At 44.0% G+C, this 18,591-nt stretch overlaps 2 pseudogenes; both read left to right on the top strand.

Annotated features, from left to right (window-relative positions):
- The first annotated feature begins 5,747 nt into the window (after positions 1-5,747).
- LOC119719095 lies at positions 5,748-7,014 on the top strand (annotated as a pseudogene).
- A 4,083-nt stretch (positions 7,015-11,097) lies between these two features.
- LOC119719089 lies at positions 11,098-18,567 on the top strand (annotated as a pseudogene).
- Positions 18,568-18,591: the final 24 nt, after the last annotated feature.

An 18,591-nucleotide genomic window follows, 5' to 3' on the forward strand; every position in this document is an offset into this window, starting at 1 on the left:
ATTCAAAATTCCTTCCTTGGTCTGAGTGTAGTTCGCGCGGAACTCCGAATCTGCACACAAAATTCTCCACGAAGGCCTTTGCCACTGTCTCTGCAGTGCTGTCCGGAAGGGCATATGACTCCATCCACTTTGTGAAGTATTCCCCTATTACGAGGATCCACTTGTTTCCGCTTTCACTTTCCGGTAATGGTCCAACGAGGTCCAAAGCAACCCTGTCCATGGGCATGTCCACCTGGTGTTGTTGAAGAGGTGCCCGCCTTTTCCTGGGCGGGGATTTCCGCTGGGCGCACCTCAAGCATCTTCGGCAAAATGACCTTACGTCCGCCGCCATCCCAGCCCAATAATATCTGGTCCTCACTTTCGCCAGTGTACGCTCCACCCCAAAGTGTCCACTGGTCACACCTGCGTGTAGCTCCTCCAGGACAACCTCCCTGTATTCTCGTGGCAAGATCACCTTCCACTCAATATCTCGCCCATCATGCGACTCCCAACGTCGGCACAGCACTGAGTCCCTTATTTCCAACCGTTCCCATTGCCCCCAGTATATCTTGCCCACTATGCCTCGTGCTTGAGCATAGCTCCAGTCCGGACGTTCTTCTGATCCTGTCTTGCAGTTAACAATCCCGCAAAGTGTGGGGTCCCGGAGCTGGGCCTCGGCGATATCCTTCAATGTTATGGTTGGTTCCATTTGCAACAACCTGGTCACCATTTTCTCCTCTCGTACTACACTGTCTTCACCTGACAGAACGTCAGTTACTTCAGCTTTGGCTCCAACCTCTGTCTTAACATCATCCGCCAGGCCACACTGACTACAAGGCTTGCACGACAAACCGTCCGCATTGCCATGTTTCTTGCCTGGGCGGTGAATGATCTCATAGTTGTACTCTCCAATCACTTGTAGCCAGCGGGCTACCTGTCCTTCCGGGTCTTTGAAGTTGACCAGCCAGCGTAATGCGGCATGATCAGTACGGATGGTAATCTTTCTCCCATACAAGTACTGTTTAAAGTGCTTGAGGTAGAAGACGACTGCCAAAAGCTCTCGGCGAGTCACACAGTAGTTTCTTTCAGGACGGGAAAGAGTCCTACTCGCATAAGCGATTACCCGTTCTTCTCCTTCTTGTATCTGCGACAGGACTGCTCCGATGCTTTCCCCGCTGGCGTCCGTGTCCAGTACAAAGTCACCTGTTGGGTCCGGGTATGCCAAGATGGGCGCCTCCTGTAAGTGATTCTTCAGAGTCACGAATGCCACCTCACAGCTATCATCCCAAAGGAATTCCCTTGACTTCTCTGTGAGCCGGTGGAGTGGGCGAGCCACATCTGCAAATCCCTTAATAAATCTGCGATAGTAGGAGGCAAGTCCTAAGAAACTTCGCACTCCTTTCACATCTGTCGGGGTAGGCCATGATTTAATAGCCTCGATTTTGTCCGGGTCAGTGGAAACTCCGGCTGGTGAAACCACATGTCCCAGATATTTCACGGTCTCCTTGAAGAGAAAGCACTTTTTCGGCTTTAACTTCAATCTAGCCAATCTAAATCTCTGCAGCACCTCGCGTAGGCGCTGTATCTCCTCCATGACGCTTCTCCCATACACGATAACGTCATCGAGGTATACGAGTAAAGTCTCCCATTGTAGTCCGGATACGACCCTTTCCATCAGCCTTTCGAAGGTGGCAGGGGCATTGCACAAGCCGAAGGGCATGACCCTCCAGCTGTACAAGCCCCCGGGCACCACGAAGGCTGACTTTTGCTTCGCATCCTCATCGAGCTCGATCTGCCAGTAGCCAGATGCGAGGTCTAAGGTGGAAAACCACCTCGCACCTGACAGTGCATCCAGGGTGTCGTCGATGCGAGGAACTGGGTACGCATCCTTGATAGTTGTCTCGTTAAGTCCGCGATAGTCTACACAGAAGCGTTGGCTTCCATCTTTCTTCCTTACTAGCATCACATTTGAGGCCCAGGGGCTGTCTGATGGCGTAATCAGTCCCCTCTTCAACAAGTCCTGCACCTGTCGGTCAATCTCCTGTTGCTTGCACAATGGCTGCCGGCGGGGCCTCTGCCTGACAGGTCGTGTTTCTCCCGTGTCGATATGGTGCTTCACCCAATCATTACTCCCAATGTCATGATCGCCCTCCGAAAATACATCCGCGAAATCAGTGAGCAGTCGAGCCACCGCGTAGTGATAACAGGGATCCAGATTCTCCACACTGCGTTTCCAGAGATCCTCAAGGTGGCCGGGGACATGTACATCCTTGTTTTCATCTCCTGGTTCAACTTCATGTGCCTGCAGCACATCTCTCTCTACCACCGGTGTGAGGCGTCCGGCTGTCGTGCCCGACCAAACCATGCACTCTCGGCTGCCCGGATTAAGCAACCGCAAGGCAAGTACTCCCTCCTTAGGATCTACCAACATTCTTGCAAGAATCAAGCCTTTCTGCGCCAACTCACCACCTCCTTCAATCGGTTCTATAATCCCCAGGTCACCTGATTCGAAATCACGGGTCACTCTTCCTTGAACAAGAGCTTCGTGTCCGGGCGGAATGACAGTCGTTTCTGCCACAACCACCCTGGCATGCAAGGTAGTTCCCCATCTAGTTGTGCACCGTATGTGTTCTCCGTGAAGCAAAAGTTCACACTTGTTGAAATCCAATGTCCCTCCGGTTGGGAGCAGAAAGTCCATCCCGAGTATGCCTTTGGTTTTGACTTTGGCAATGACTGCCCGTATTGGGCACGCTGTCCTTCCAATACGCAAGTCCATGTTTGCCACACCTACTGTTTCCATGACACTACCATCTGCCTGCACGACTCGGATGCCATCCTGCTCCAACGATGGGCGTCTCTCTGTCGGTATCTGATAGTAAATCTCCTCTGAGATTATTGTGTCCGTCGTCCCGGTATCCACCAGGAACGGGATAGTGACTGACCGAAACTCTCCTTGTACGTAAAGTCCCTGCTTTGGAACAACCAATGGTGCAAATATTTCTCTTTTGTCGTCAGGGTTGAGATGAGTTTTGTCCTGTTGAACTTCTGAGCCCATTGTCGGTTGACCCTTCTGTTCGCCCAGCCTTCTCTTGGGTCGCAGAGTCGGCTGGCGGCCGTTTCCCGAGCGCCCCCGTGCAGGGGTAGTTGGGTTTGTGCAATCCTTTGCAAAATGTCCCTTTCCTTGGCACCCGTAACACCTGTCATCCGGGTTGGCTATCCTACGCGGTCTCGGGTGGTATACGCGTGTGTCTCTTCTCTTTTCAGGCTGAGGTGACTTTTCCTTAGTTGCCTGCTCGTCTCTCATATTCTTGTAGTATTGCATGTTTGTGAATACATGTAAGTGTTAGATTCCACATCTGGAAACTCTTTATAAAGTGGCAAACAGAATTACTGTAGACCTCAAATCTCTGTGCGTGTGCATGAAAACATCACTAATTTGAAAACCCAGTGGATATATGGTATTTGTTGATTTCTGAGGCTGTATGGGTGGTTTGGTCCATTTCCAAGTTGAGACTTGTTGGCCTGACAACAGTTGTATTTATGTATCACCTTAAAACAATGAGAAGTTTTGTGATTAATTCAACCTTAGATGGTAAATACATGTACATTTTGTAAATAAAATGATATTTTTGGAGACTTGTTTAGCCAAGTGGCTTTATTGTACCTAACAGGCATGCAACTTTTCCTGGGATCCCCTGATTTCCTCGTTATTTTTACTTCTCACGAATGCCATAACAAATTGAAAAACAGTGCACAAAGTCTTGTGTGGTTTGGAATGTCCTCGTTTTTTTTCTTCTAAATTCCCCAGTTACATGTGTGACTTAAGTCAAGGAGTAGTTTTGGGCTTATTCCATCCACTAATTAATTACTTTTTAGGCAAATATTTGTTTTGAAAAGAATGTTTATGTTATACTTTATTTATATTTTGTATAAACTTTGGTGCAGAGGTTGGTGGGAAGATCAGTTTTAAAAACTGCAAAAGATGGAATAACTGATTTGACCCAGCAAGGGGGGGGGGGGGGGGGGGGGTACCTGAGCAATTGTTTTGGGGTTTGTATTCCTTGAAAATTTAAAACTACTAAATGAAATACGAAAACAAAGGATTGTTTTTTTTTTCAAGTAAACCACAGAAAACAACTCACAAGGGGCATTAGAATTGTTTTCATATATATTTCAAGCCAAAGAATACAATGACATATTTGGATGTTAATAGAGTGTGATATGTCAATTTTCTGTCGATTTCACAAAGTTTTTATATATATATATTTTTTCATGTATATCTGTAATCATACATTAATTGACCCATTATTCTTTTAAACATAATACAAAAATTCTCATTTTTGGCAAGTAGGGCCAAGTCCAAGAAAAGTCCCATATGTAATGTACCATCTTTACCTCAAAGACTAACACAAAATCTTGTGGGTACGGTATTCTCCTTTCAGATGCCCAACAATAGAATACAAAAACACACTGATCTAATTGCTTTTTAGACGGTTAAAAATTCTGGGACATAATTATGACGTGTGTGAAATCTTGATGGAGTTGATATGTGGATTGCATTCAGGTTTCATATTAAAATACATGATGTTAGTATCTCACAATTGTTTCTGGTGTTATAATTATTTTTGGCTCAATCACAGTTTGTTCTTTGCATCTTGCCTTAAGAGAAGAGTATCTGAGGAAGAGTGTATGGTGTCTTTACTTTCCATTTCCTCAGAATTGAATGGTTGAAACCGACCATCATCCATGTCTTCTTTGACTGATATTCAATCAAACACAGGAAGAGGGCCCACCCGCCCTCCCCCATAAAAATGTTGCATCTGTAGCAAATCACAGTCATTTGAGTTACCATGATTAGCTGGATATTTCATAAAGTCACTTTTTTTTCCCGGCGATTTCGTGCTTGTTTTTCACCAAAACTCCCTCAAGGAGCTGTTTATTGTTACGTCCTTCATGTAATGTAGCCATGGTATTCGTTTTGAACAGCGCCCCCATGGGAAGATGGTGTCAACCTCCTCCCCCCCCCCCCCCCCCCCCCCCCCCCCCCCCCCCCCCCACCCCCCACTATTTGATTTTACGGAAGGCGGGTGTCTGGTGAAAAAAGCCTGTGTACCTTTCAGCATGGATGAAATTTTTGGGCACCCCTCCATTGTAACCTCAAGGTACCATTACAGGCTTGCGCAGATCCGTTTGGTGGCTTTGAGGGTCAAAACTCCGCCCCCCCCCCCAAAAAAAATTAACAAAAATTGACAATTATAGTACTAATATTTACCCATACGCCCGCCTGTCCGCAACACTCGACACAGGCGAGCCAGCGGGGGTAAGGGGGTAATTGTACACTGTGCGAAATAGTGTGCCTGATCGTCGGATTTGAACAGTGTTGGATTTGAACAGCGCCCCCATTGGAAGAATGGTACCAGGCTCCAGGAGTGTCCTAAAAAAAAAAACATCTGACAACATTTCAGCACTGATTTGCTGATTAAAAAAAAAGCTGACGGGCCTGACCCCCCCCCCCCTGCAAAAATTCCTGAATCCACCCCCGATAGGTCTGTATTTTTATGCCCTGTCGGTGAACGATGGTACCTACAATTCAACCTTTGTAAAACGGTACGCCAGAAGGGAAATTCTGTACAACTTTGGAGCAATTGATTCAAAAAGAGCGATATTCCTCCATGGTTAACAATATTTTTATTATTATTTTTTATAGATTTTTTTTCTTTCCATTGTTATTCAGTACAGGTTTGAGCTGTGCTTTCCAGTGAACCAAAATGCTCCCCAGCTGCAAAACAGGGCTTCTGATCTTAACCTCACCGATAAACCAACTCATCAAACGAATCAGTCCGATACTATATGCCATGCCACCAGCTGCATATTGGAAACACTCTACGTACAGCTGCATCCCGGCCTTGACCACGAACTGGAACCTTACAAACAGAGACCGATTCCCGTTACGCAAGATGTCTGCGCAACCATCACTGCAATCTACGCCAAGTCGGCACAGCTACAAGGTCACGATGTCGGAGTACTCGTAAACAATATAAGTAACCGGTCTGGCACCTTGCCTCCCACTAGAATTCTCAAAGGAGAAGTTGGTCTGGTACTACTGACTGCTCCACTCCAAACCATCTCCAAGCGTAACTCAAGTTGTGGTTTGTAGTGCCAACATATCCTGTTGTGGAAATCATACCAGAGTCTGTCTGGACAAATGTGGACAGTTCTCCACCAGTCGATGCTGATGGGATTGAAGTAGAATCTTCGCCAGTTAAGAGTTACGGAAGTGTGGTTCTAGGGGGAACGTTCGATCGCATCCACACTGGAAATAAAATCCTGCTGAGTGAGTCGGCTATTAGAGCAGAAGAGAAGATTACAGTTGGTGTGACAGACATATCCATGCTGCAACGTAAGAACGCATCAATCAAGTATAAAACAACCTTTATTACTTTCTTTCTCTTCATTGGCTGAGAGTAGGTCATAAATGTATGGTGTTCAGTATTTTATATTAATACAACACTTGAATATATCCCCCTCATCTGATTGCAGGGAAAACACTACCAGAGTTGATCCAACCAGTTGATGTGCGCATCGCATCTGTCCGTGACTTCATCCACGATATCAAACCACACATCTTACAGTCAGACTCCATCGTGCCCATCACGGATCCTTACGGCCCCAGCGTGGTGGATCCAGACATGAGGTGCATTGTGGTCAGTGAGGAGACCAAGAAAGGTGGAGATGCTGTCAATAGGGTCAGGCAGGAAAAGGTATGCGTCAGCTTGTATGTGTGTATAGGGATTTAGGATCATTTGCTTTTCATGCATTTTGTCTGTTTCCAATAATAACACCACTCAAAATCCAAAGAAATTAGAAGAATGATCAAAACCTTACCTGTTGAAGTTCCAGCTAAGTGCATATTACAGTTTTTTGAGAAAAATGTTGGAAACCATGCACAACCTTTTGATCACGAAACATGAAAATGCTGTGGCGGTACTGTCTAGTTGCAACCCTAAGTCGTCCTAGGCCTACGTCAGCGAGCGGTCAAACCATCGTAAGCTAAGGGAGCAGGCTCGTTTTGGGGCAATCTACCACCAGGCGTCGTAGTGCCTACAACTCAGGGGAAGAGGTAACAGTAAATGGGGAACCTGGAAGGGCGGGAAATCTACAAGGAGGAACACTGACTCACTTCTGTAAACTTGAACACTGCGTTTATTAACGGAACTCTCTTTGTCCTATCTAGGCCACCTGTCAAGGTGTAGGTGGAGGCGCACACCAGTTACTGCCCTAAATAGGTGTTTTACTGTGCAGACTTAATGAAGCTTCCCCCAAGAATGACAGCAGTTCCCAAATCTCTAAATAATCCTCCCCGCTAGTTGTTTAACGTCCACTCACCACTGTCGGTCTTGCCCCGTGGACGGAGTTCCTCCCTCTGAGAGCTTCACCTACTTGTCCCGTTACTCACTATCTAGCTACACAGCACACTTAAACTGGGAGACCACTTACCCCTTACGAAACTGAGCGGGAACTGAGCGTGGTCGCCCGCGCGCGTGTTTATATACTCTACGCGCGTAGTCTGGCCCAACGCTGCCGCGCGCATTATACGCATAAATCAGCCCAGGCTGACGCGCAGGAACTAAACTAATGTCACTGAGGAGCCCTCTATTGACCAAATAATAACCAACTGCTATTGCGTTACAATGCAATCAAGGTAAACCAAAACCAAAAACTGCAACCAAGGTGAAGGGGAAACAAGTTTTTAATTTTTATTTCATAAATACCTCAGACAGTTTAGCCATTCCTATTGGTCGAGAGCCCGTCACGTGGCCGGTATTAAACGGATGATAAAGACATGGCTAGCTGGTCTTAAACACTTTTCCAGTGTCACAATAAAATGTGGACTCCTAAAAATCCAGTGCCTCTTATCGTTTCATTGGTTGAACGTTCACAATCCTCACGTAGGCATGCGCAACACTACCAGGGAGTTAGAATTTGATAGTTCTAAATTCAAAACGCAACGCGCCAGGTGCGTTCTGCGCGACATCGCATAGAACATGATACGCGCGCGTCAATCTCCATAAAAGGGTTGTTTTCATCTTACTCGCCAGCTGAACACTCCATTATTTTGCAGGAGGGATGATTCAAAAAGCATAAAGTGAATTTGTTGAACAAAATCGGGATGTTTTGAACGAATTATATGATTTTTTTTTACCGAAAAGGTATTTATGAATGGGAATAAATATGTACTCCGTCGGTATTTATCACTCTGTTTAATACCACTTAGAGTCTGGGTGCTGATAATTACCCTCGCCTCTGGCTCGGGTAATTATCAGCACCCAGACTCTAAGTGGTATTAAACAGAGTGATACAAACCTCCGGAGCACACATTTATTCCCTTAATACATTGCAGGAAAAATTCGGGGGCCTACGAAAAATTTGGGGCCTACAAAAATACCACAGTGACGTGCCATAAAACACGTATAGGCCTACCCACACATGCACACTGACATCTGCAGAGAAAGTTTTTAAAAAGTTTTTAAAAAGTTTTAGGGTCTCCCTCTGAATTTGCGATTTCACCAACTGATGCTGAGCAATGTACACAGGGTTCGACCTTAACTTTCATTTTCACTATAGCTAGCCGGGCTTCTGAAACAGACTCTTAACTAGCCCGGGGGCATTTTCACTAGCCTGCAAATTTTTTTGTCTTTTATAGAGTGTCTCATAAACAGTGACAATGTGCATACATGTAAAACGTATATAGCCTGAAAGTTGACCCCTGGTGGTGAGTTTTTGAAATTAATTTTAGTACATTGATTTCTTTAAAAAAAATCACGAAATTTTACGGAAAAATCGCATGACGTGAAAGAGAAATATTGTGTCAAAAATTGACTTCTCACTTGCAGAAGCCTCTATTCCGTGTGGACTCGTGGAACTCGATCACTCGTTCAAGCACAACAATTTATGAAATAATGTTGTGGCAGTCATTGGGTAAAAAAAGCAGACTCAAATGTCTATTAAGACGGACAATTTTTTTGGGAATAAACTTGAAGGATTTATTTTCATTTAACAGCAAATCTGAAATGACCGTTAGAAGAAGTGTATTAAAACGTGATCCAAACGAGCCTGAATAATTCTATTTCGTTCTCACGCAAGTATGCGTCGTAAAAACAGACGTGATCCAACAAGGTGACCTTGGAATGAAAATAGGTCGTAGGTAAAATTTCTCATCTATTCTGAGGCAACTTTGTCAGTGTTTTTAATATTTTAAAACCAATCTCAAAATTTAGCCATTTAAAACAGTTGATAAAATTACGCACAAATTGATACAGGTTTTAACTAGCATTTGGCTAGCGGGCTGCCGCTAATTTTGAACCCTGTGTACCTCATGTAGGCATACATGTAGGCACTGCGTGTAAAGTCTGTTGTTCTGAAGCACGATGCCAACCATGGGCATCGATCGGTGGGGGATGGGGGGGGGGGGGGACATGTCGTTCCCCCCAACTATTTTTGTCCCCGAAAAAAAGGGAGCCTAACGATCCTATAGCTCCGAATTGCTGATCAAAATGATATTTAGATCAAGATTTTTTGCAAAAAAAATTGGCCAGAGTGGTCAGAAATTGCCTCAGATCGCTCCACCGATCATCTAGAATCCATTTTTTCCCGTGGCCCTTAAGCGAGCACCGAACCCCACGCCATTTAGGCTTTGCAATCGCATTAGTTCTGGTCAAGATTTTATGTACCATCCCCACTTTTGAGAAGTGATTGACGCCCTTGGTGCCAACAGGCTTTTAGAGCTAGGACCTATAACAGTTTGGCCTGGCTTGATTTGTACAGTGCTTTGTACGCTGAATTTGGTGGTGGTGGCTAGGGTGGAGTAGGGCCTACGGAACACTGGTGCTATAGGGCTTATGAAACACGTAATGTGGGCCTGCGTAAAGCTGCTCCTAGACTGGTTTAAGTCACAAGGGATGGTCAGTCAGTTGGATAAATGACCAGTCTTATTCACAAGTGACTGTTAGTGAGTGCGAGGTATAAAAAGGACTTAGGCTGGTCCTGTCTGGGACCGTCAAAAAATCTTGTGCTGCGTTGGGCTGGAAAATTTGCCAGTGGATTTTGATTGTTTTGAAATCATCAACTGTGAAAGGTATAAAACGTATTTGTTCCTCAGATGTTGTTGGGGCTGATGGAAGCATCAACACGCGTGCCCTCGGCGCCAAAGTCTTCCAAGACCGATCCCGTCTGGACAGGCTGAACCAGATCGTCTGGCCGGAGGTTGCCAGCATGGCTCAGGAGGAGATGAGGGTCCTGGGTGATGGAGGATGCCTGGTGTGTGTGCTGGATGCAGCCGTGCTGATTGAAGCTGGGTGGGACGGGTTCTGCCATGAGGTGTGGTCATGCATTATTCTTAAGGATGAGGTGAGTCACGCCTCCCATGATTGGGTAATTGAAACCAGTTGGGATGGGTTTATTTCTGCCATAAGATCTGTTCATGAATTATTCATAAAGATGAGGTTAGTTGCATCTCCCATTGGCTGATTGAAGAAGGGTTGGATTTGCTTTGCCACAAGGTCTGTTTGAAGCAGCGCCAGGGATGGGTTTAGACATAAAGGTGTGTTCATGCATTATTCATAAGGATGAGGTCAGTTGCATCTCCCATTGGTTGATTGAAGCAGGATGGGATTGATTTTGCCATGATTGATTTTGAAGCAGGGTGGGGTGGGTTGGGTTTTGCAATAAGGTCTGTTCATGCACTATTCATAAGGATGAGGTGAGTCTTGCCTCCCATTGGGCAAATAAAGCTGCGTGGTTCTGCAATGAGGTGTTCTCATGCATAATTCATCAGGATGAGACAAGTAACACCGCCTAGGGGAGCCCTTTTACTCCTAGATTAGAAAGAGCCAGTTGCAACTACATGTAAGTGTCATGTCTGAGGACACAAATGCCCCAACCTTACCCGTTTACAGCCCAGACGTCAACCAACAATGTGCAAAATCAACCTCAAAACCTTAAGTGCCACACACCACCAACCACGGCACTTACAGTACAACGTCATGGCCTAGCAACATTCTAACACCATGTTCCCCGTTATCATTATCTCAAAATTCTCGGATTTTCTGTTTACTCACTGGCCTAGGAAGTGGGACTCATAGGCAAGAACGCCTGTGGATCAGGCTACGACTTTGATGTCTTCATGCATCGCGGGGCAGGGGCTTATATATGCGGGGAGGAAACGGTAAGTATACCGACTACATTTGAATTGATTGAGGCCGAATTTTTAAATTAAAAACTAATTATTAATTATGTGGATATGTTTGTTCCCAAAATCAGCTTCCGTTATTTAAAAGCAGAGAACCTAATTAAACTAATCATTTTGCACAATGTACATGAATTGTTTGCCGTCCATGCATGTACATACTTTTGTTCACATCTGTAGCTCTTGTTGAATAGGCAACAAGATAATATGCATCTCTTGGATAGACTAGTGTCATATTTCTGGCATGTTGGAACTTAAACATCAGTGCTGACAACATCAGTATTATTCGGCTCATATTTCAACTCATTGTAATAGCTCTTCTTTTCCAGAAAATAGGGGAAAACATAACAATTTGAAAAAATAGAACGTGGATTTCTTACCTCATCAGTTAAAATTTTTATCAAAAGCCCTGCTTTTGAGTAAGGCATTACCACATTTCTCCAGAAGATTCATCTTTTGATGTTTGTTTGTTTTTTCACAGGCATTGATCGAGAGTTTGGAAGGCAAGCAGGGCAAGCCTCGTCTCAAGCCCCCATTCCCTGCCGACGTTGGCGTCTTTGGCTGTCCGACGACGGTAGCTAATGTGGAGACAGTGGCTGTAGCCCCGGTGAGATATCGCCGACGCAAACCCACATTAAAGGCCCTCGTGCTCAGTAGAGACATGAATGTAAATTTGTCAGCAGCCCATCAGAATAAAGTCAACAGAGCCACTTTTTAGTTTGCTGATGATATTATTCCCTTCTGGATTTGTGCCAGTTGGTTTTTTTTTGGCCAAGATTATGCCAACTTGAAAACAAAAAGATACCTGAACCACAGTCTTATGTGAAATTGGACTTTACAAATGCTGAGCTACGGTGGAAATTATACAAAGTTTTTAGCAACTTTTCTTACCCCAGTCTTTAAAAAAAACCAAACACTGAGATAATGCAGCCATGTATATATTGCTACGTTACCAAGCTGTGGCAATTCAAGGCCTAACACACATCTTTTACCTCCCATGGACCAGTTCAAGTCTCTGTGTAGGAATCTTACCATTGGGCATTACTCAAGCATTGGCACGAGTATTGATGGTACCTGGTATTGGCTACAGAATTTGACTGCCCAAATTCAGTGTCTGCTCCTGCGACTTTCACTGTTCAGCCAGACAGCACTCACAGCTGGTCGTGCACAGAAACATGTGATGAGTGTCAACTACCCAACTCTTTCGTTCATTTTCCAGAGCATCTGTCGCCGGGGCGGCAGCTGGTTTGCCTCCTTCGGCTCTGGTTGCTGCCCAGACTGGTCTTGGCACAGCGGCTGTCATTGTCATGGACAAATCAGCCGACATAGTCAAATGCATCGCCAGGCTAATCACCTTTTACAAGTATGAGAGCTGTGGACAGGTACCTCAAACATTAGCTGTTGGCTAGTTGGAGAATATTCTGTATTTTGGATAGTGTATTAAGCCTTAAGAATATCTTGAAGATATCTGCATTTTAATGGAAATTATGCTGCATACAATCTGCTCATAGCCGCTGAATTACATAACCTTATTCAGAGTATTTTCCATATCTTCCATTTATGGGATGCTTGTTTCTGCTTGGCTAGGAAATCCATTTATGGGGCAAGTTGCATTCAAAAAGTGAAAGCCACCACAAGATGTCTTCAGAATATTATTTCAAGTACATTTTCAAGTATCACTTTTGTGTTTGTAAAAATCCTTTAAACTGTTTGTCTTCAAGTTGCTTTGTCTAAAATAATCTAGCAAATATCCTGGAATTAGTCTTATTGAACATGAACAGTATGATACAAAAATACTGTAGCATCTAAAATTGCTTTGACTCAAATATTAAAATTGGGTTTGTGTGATTCTACGTTTTCTTTTGAGTACAGTGCACACCGTGCAGGGAGAGAACAGGCTGGATGGAAACAGTCATGGATCGATTTGGTAAGATCCCACTAACTGATGGAATGAGTTTGTCCTTAAAATTCCTAAACAAAATGTTCCCAACTGACTGCTTCATGATCAAAGCAGGTTGAAGAAACTGTGAAATTCACAAGTAGGAATCTGTTTCTTCAAATTAGTAACATCCACTGGGATAATCCAGGTGTCCATTGAAGCGATCACATCGCATATGACATATATTCTGTACATATTCCATTTGTCAATAAGCAAGGGCGGATCCAGGGGGGGCCAAAGGGGGTTATGGCCCCCCTCAAAACGAAACCAATTTTTGTTTTTGTTTTTATGTGACATTGCAATAAAGGCAGGCAATGAGTACACCACCATCTTTTCCTCAAAAAAACATTGGTTAAAGTGGTCAGAAATTGCCTCAGATCGCACCACAGAGCATCTAGAATCCAAAAAAATTTTTCCCCCACTTTTTGGGGGGACCCCAATTTTTTTTTTGCCCCCCCCCCAAATTGTGTTCTTGATCCGCCCTTGTCAATAAGGTCTTACTGAAACCATCTACTGTTGAAGGAATGGTGCTGCAAGTGGTAATAACGGTCATTTTAAGGCACTTCATGCACACTTGCCAAAGACTTGTGACTTGACTTGAGACACGACCCTGATGCAGAGCTCAAACTGGGAGAAATACAGGAAAGAAAACTGGAGACACGAATGGGAGACATTGTCACAAACGGTCCACCAACTTGGGCTGTCAGCTGCTTTCTTTTTTGTTTATTGGCAGTGACTGGCAATGCCAAACCCGATGAGATTGACATGCTGTATGAGCTGAGCAAGCAGATTGAAGGGCAGACCATTTGTGCGCTAGGTGATGGAGCTGCATGGCCTGTACAGGTATTTGTAAAAATCGGTAGCACTTTCAACATTTTCATCGAGTTAATGTCCATTTTCATCAGGGGCGAGAATCTTAAAGTAGTCATAAAAAAAAAGAGTTTGCGCTTTGTACCAAATTTTGACTGCCCAAATTCAGTGTCTGCTCCTGCGACTTTCACTGTTCAGCCAGACAGCACTCACAGCTGGTCGTGCACAGAAACATGTGATGAGTGTCAACTACCCAACTCTTTCGTTCATTTTCCAGAGCATCTGTCGCCGGGGCGGCAGCTGGTTTGCCTCCTTCGGCCGGGAGCGCAACTCGGGCACCAAGCTCTTCAACATCTCGGGCAGCGTGGTCAACCCTTGCACGGTGGAGGAGGAGATGTCCATCCCGCTCCGGGGGCTGATTGAACGCCATGCTGGAGGCGTGATTGGGGGATGGGACAACCTCCTTGGGGTCATCCCAGGGGGGGTCCTCGACACCTGTCATTCCCAAAAGGTATGGAGTGCAGACAGGACAATTTTTGGTTTGGTTGAATGCTCCGTGCAGTGCACTTTTTACCACGACCCTTATCAATGCACATTTGTTTCAGCAAAGTTTCAATTTAGTTAACAAGATGTTTTTATGCCTTCTTTCTTTTTATGCCAAAAAATTCAGATTTTCATATTCATGAGCAAACATGCGACATCATTCGAGGGAGAAGGCCTTTGCGTTCATGGACATCCCCATAATTCAGACTTAGTCTACTAGGAATTTCCCTTTGGAACCCCAAATTACACGCGCCAACCACTTCTTTGAGAATTCTGAAAAAGCAAGCCTTAAAAACCTGCAGTTAACAAAAATTACGTTTGGTTTTATTTCATAGTGTTCAATCCCTATATTCAACTGTCTACTTTCTTCACCAGCGTATGTAGTGATGTCATGATGGATCTCGATGCTCTGGTTGCTGCCCATGGCCAGACTGGTCTTGGCACAGCGGCTGTCATTGTCATGGACAAATCAGCCGACATAGTCAAATGCATCGCCAGGCTAATCACCTTTTACAAGTATGAGAGCTGTGGACAGGTACCTCAAACATTAGCTGTTGGCTAGTTGGAGAATATTCTGTATTTTGGATAGTGTATTAAGCCTTAAGAATATCTTGAAGATATCTGCATTTTAATGGAAATTATGCTGCATACAATCTGCTCATAGCCGCTGAATTACATAACCTTATTCAGAGTATTTTCCATATCTTCCATTTATGGGATGCTTGTTTCTGCTTGGCTAGGAAATCCATTTATGGGGCAAGTTGCATTCAAAAAGTGAAAGCCACCACAAGATGTCTTCAGAATATTATTTCAAGTACATTTTCAAGTATCACTTTTGTGTTTGTAAAAATCCTTTAAAGTGTTTGTCTTCAAGTTGCTTTGTCTAAAATAATCTAGCAAATATCCTGGAATTAGTCTTATTGAACATGAACAGTATGATACAAAAATACTGTAGCATCTAAAATTGCTTTGACTCAAATATTAAAATTGGGTTTGTGTGATTCTACGTTTTCTTTTGAGTACAGTGCACACCGTGCAGGGAGAGAACAGGCTGGATGGAAACAGTCATGGATCGATTTGGTAAGATCCCACTAACTGATGGAATGAGTTTGTCCTTAAAATTCCTAAACAAAATGTTCCCAACTGACTGCTTCATGATCAAAGCAGGTTGAAGAAACTGTGAAATTCACAAGTAGGAATCTGTTTCTTCAAATTAGTAACATCCACTGGGATAATCCAGGTGTCCATTGAAGCGATCACATCGCATATGACATATATTCTGTACATATTCCATTTGTCAATAAGCAAGGGCGGATCCAGGGGGGGCCAAAGGGGGTTATGGCCCCCCTCAAAACGAAACCAATTTTTGTTTTTGTTTTTATGTGACATTGCAATAAAGGCAGGCAATGAGTACACCACCATCTTTTCCTCAAAAAACATTGGTTAAAGTGGTCAGAAATTGCCTCAGATCGCACCACAGAGCATCTAGAATCCAAAAAAATTTTTCCCCCACTTTTTGGGGGGACCCCAATTTTTTTTTTGCCCCCCCCCCCAAATTGTGTTCTTGATCCGCCCTTGTCAATAAGGTCTTACTGAAACCATCTACTGTTGAAGGAATGGTGCTGCAAGTGGTAATAACGGTCATTTTAAGGCACTTCATGCACACTTGCCAAAGACTTGTGACTTGACTTGAGACACGACCCTGATGCAGAGCTCAAACTGGGAGAAATACAGGAAAGAAAACTGGAGACACGAATGGGAGACATTGTCACAAACGGTCCACCAACTTGGGCTGTCAGCTGCTTTCTTTTTTGTTTATTGGCAGTGACTGGCAATGCCAAACCCGATGAGATTGACATGCTGTATGAGCTGAGCAAGCAGATTGAAGGGCAGACCATTTGTGCGCTAGGTGATGGAGCTGCATGGCCTGTACAGGTATTTGTAAAAATCGGTAGCACTTTCAACATTTTCATCGAGTTAATGTCCATTTTCATCAGGGGCGAGAATCTTAAAGTAGTCATAAAAAAAAGAGTTTGCGCTTTGTACCACAAACTGAAACAGCAAATTTGGCATGTTTTCTAAAAATATTGGCTATGATGCTCTTTTCCTATTCAAGTCAGCCCGAAAGGTTGACTTCTCCATTGAAGTCCTCAATGCACTGAGGCTTAATATAAATGGCCATAATAGCAAAACCTTTAGGATTTACTATGAAACTTTTTTGGAATGAGCTCATTGTGTGAATTTGTCTTCGTGCATCCCAAGTTTCGAAAAGATCGAACATGGAACGGCTGAGATCTTAGGATCTCCTGGCTGTGATATGGAGAAAGCCAGGCTCTGTTGGGTTTAACTCTGTGCCTGGATGCGTCATTTGGCTTCACCGGTCTCCAGATCTTTAACAGTGACTTGTTGATTGCCCCTGCAGGGACTCATCCGTCACTACCGTCCGGAGCTGGAGAGAAGGATGCAAGAGTTCCATGAGCAGCAGCAGAAGAAACAGAAGGCTGTGGCTTCATCTTAGCAAGCCGGTCATCCCCAAGGAATGGAAGGAGGATGGATTTACGTGAAATGAAAACCTGGCACCTGGCCTCCATTATGTGGAAGAAAACTGTGGATTGTTCGGATTGGCTCTCAAAGGCTATATCTGGGATATCAAAGCTGTTGTCATACGCCTTCATGTCCAACATTGTCAAGGACATTCTCTTCTTGATATGCTTCAACAATCGCTTGTATCCCACTGACCGCGGCACATGCACTGAACTGCATATTGAGTATCTTATATGCAGTGTATTGCATAAAGACTACCTCATGTTCGTTGCTTTTGTTAGCAACCTCCTTTCATCTTTGGTGGGAAACGGCACAGTAGAGGAAAGGTCACACTGGAGTGATTGTGTTCACATTTCTTTCAGAAGAATTCATGGCCTTTAACCCTTACTACCCTAAGCCTGTCAGACTCCAACAGCAGGTTTTGTGAGGTTTGGTACCATACCTGATGAACATGTTGTGGAATTTTTACTTGGTATCAAAGGCCCAGGGCGATGTTGTTGGATTTTGTGAGTGGGGACACACTAGGGGTCCTTGTGTACAGTGCCTGGCTAGTGGTACAATATACCAGGTGTTGAACTGCGCTTGATTTTGTCAGGTTTGTAAAAAATACGGCCCCTGTGCAAGTCATGCTATACTGCACAGGCCCATCCATACCATTCCACTCAAAATCTAACAGTGTCATCTGTTGGAGTTTGTCAGGTTTGGTACAGTGACCTGCTTGTACAAGCTTATACATAGACATGCAAGTATCTGTTGGAGTTTGGTAGGTTCAGTATGCTTTCTAGGGCATGAACCTAGGGGGTTAAGGTTAATCTTTTTGACTTTGATAAGACTAGTCACATGTAACAGAGTGAACAATGCCAAGGGCATGATATTGGCCACTTGCCAAGATGACATGCGGTGAACTGATCAACATAGAATGTTGCCGTAGTTAATGACTGTTATTGTATGCAATGCGTTTTTACCCTGGAAGTGTGTATGATATCCACAGGGCACTGTGCCTCTCTCAAATGTTAAAGATGCCATGCACCTTAGCAGTCACCAATTGAAACTTTGACAATACGCTGTAATATCAAACATGACATTTTTCAGTCAGGTCAGAGTGCTCCTTTAACCAAGTTGGTCGCATGTTCCAGTATTTGCAGAGCTATGAAGACAGCGGTTGAGATACTAACACAGGAAAAAAAACATTTGTAAATAAGTATTTCAGTGTGAACTAGATTGTGGATTATTCCTTAAAGAAATTTAATTGTTAACTAAAAATAGACTTGGAGGATATTGTTGCGTTTTAAGTTGGAAGCAGGTGGCTTTACCACATTTTTGGAGGCTTTTACTCTCATGTCCGATTTTCTGTAATTATGTAATGCCAAAAAAATATTTAGTCACCCAAGTCATCTACATGATTCTGTAACATGCTGTGATAAAGTCATTTGGTTGGCAGTTTCTTCATGTATTTTTTTTCTCTTCTTGTATTTAAGTTTAATATTGTTGAAACAATCAACCCTAGGCAGTCTTCAATTAAAACAAGTCG

Source organism: Patiria miniata, unplaced genomic scaffold (assembly GCF_015706575.1).
Source record: "Patiria miniata isolate m_02_andy unplaced genomic scaffold, ASM1570657v1 HiC_scaffold_8, whole genome shotgun sequence".
Lineage (NCBI taxonomy): Eukaryota > Metazoa > Echinodermata > Asteroidea > Valvatida > Asterinidae > Patiria > Patiria miniata.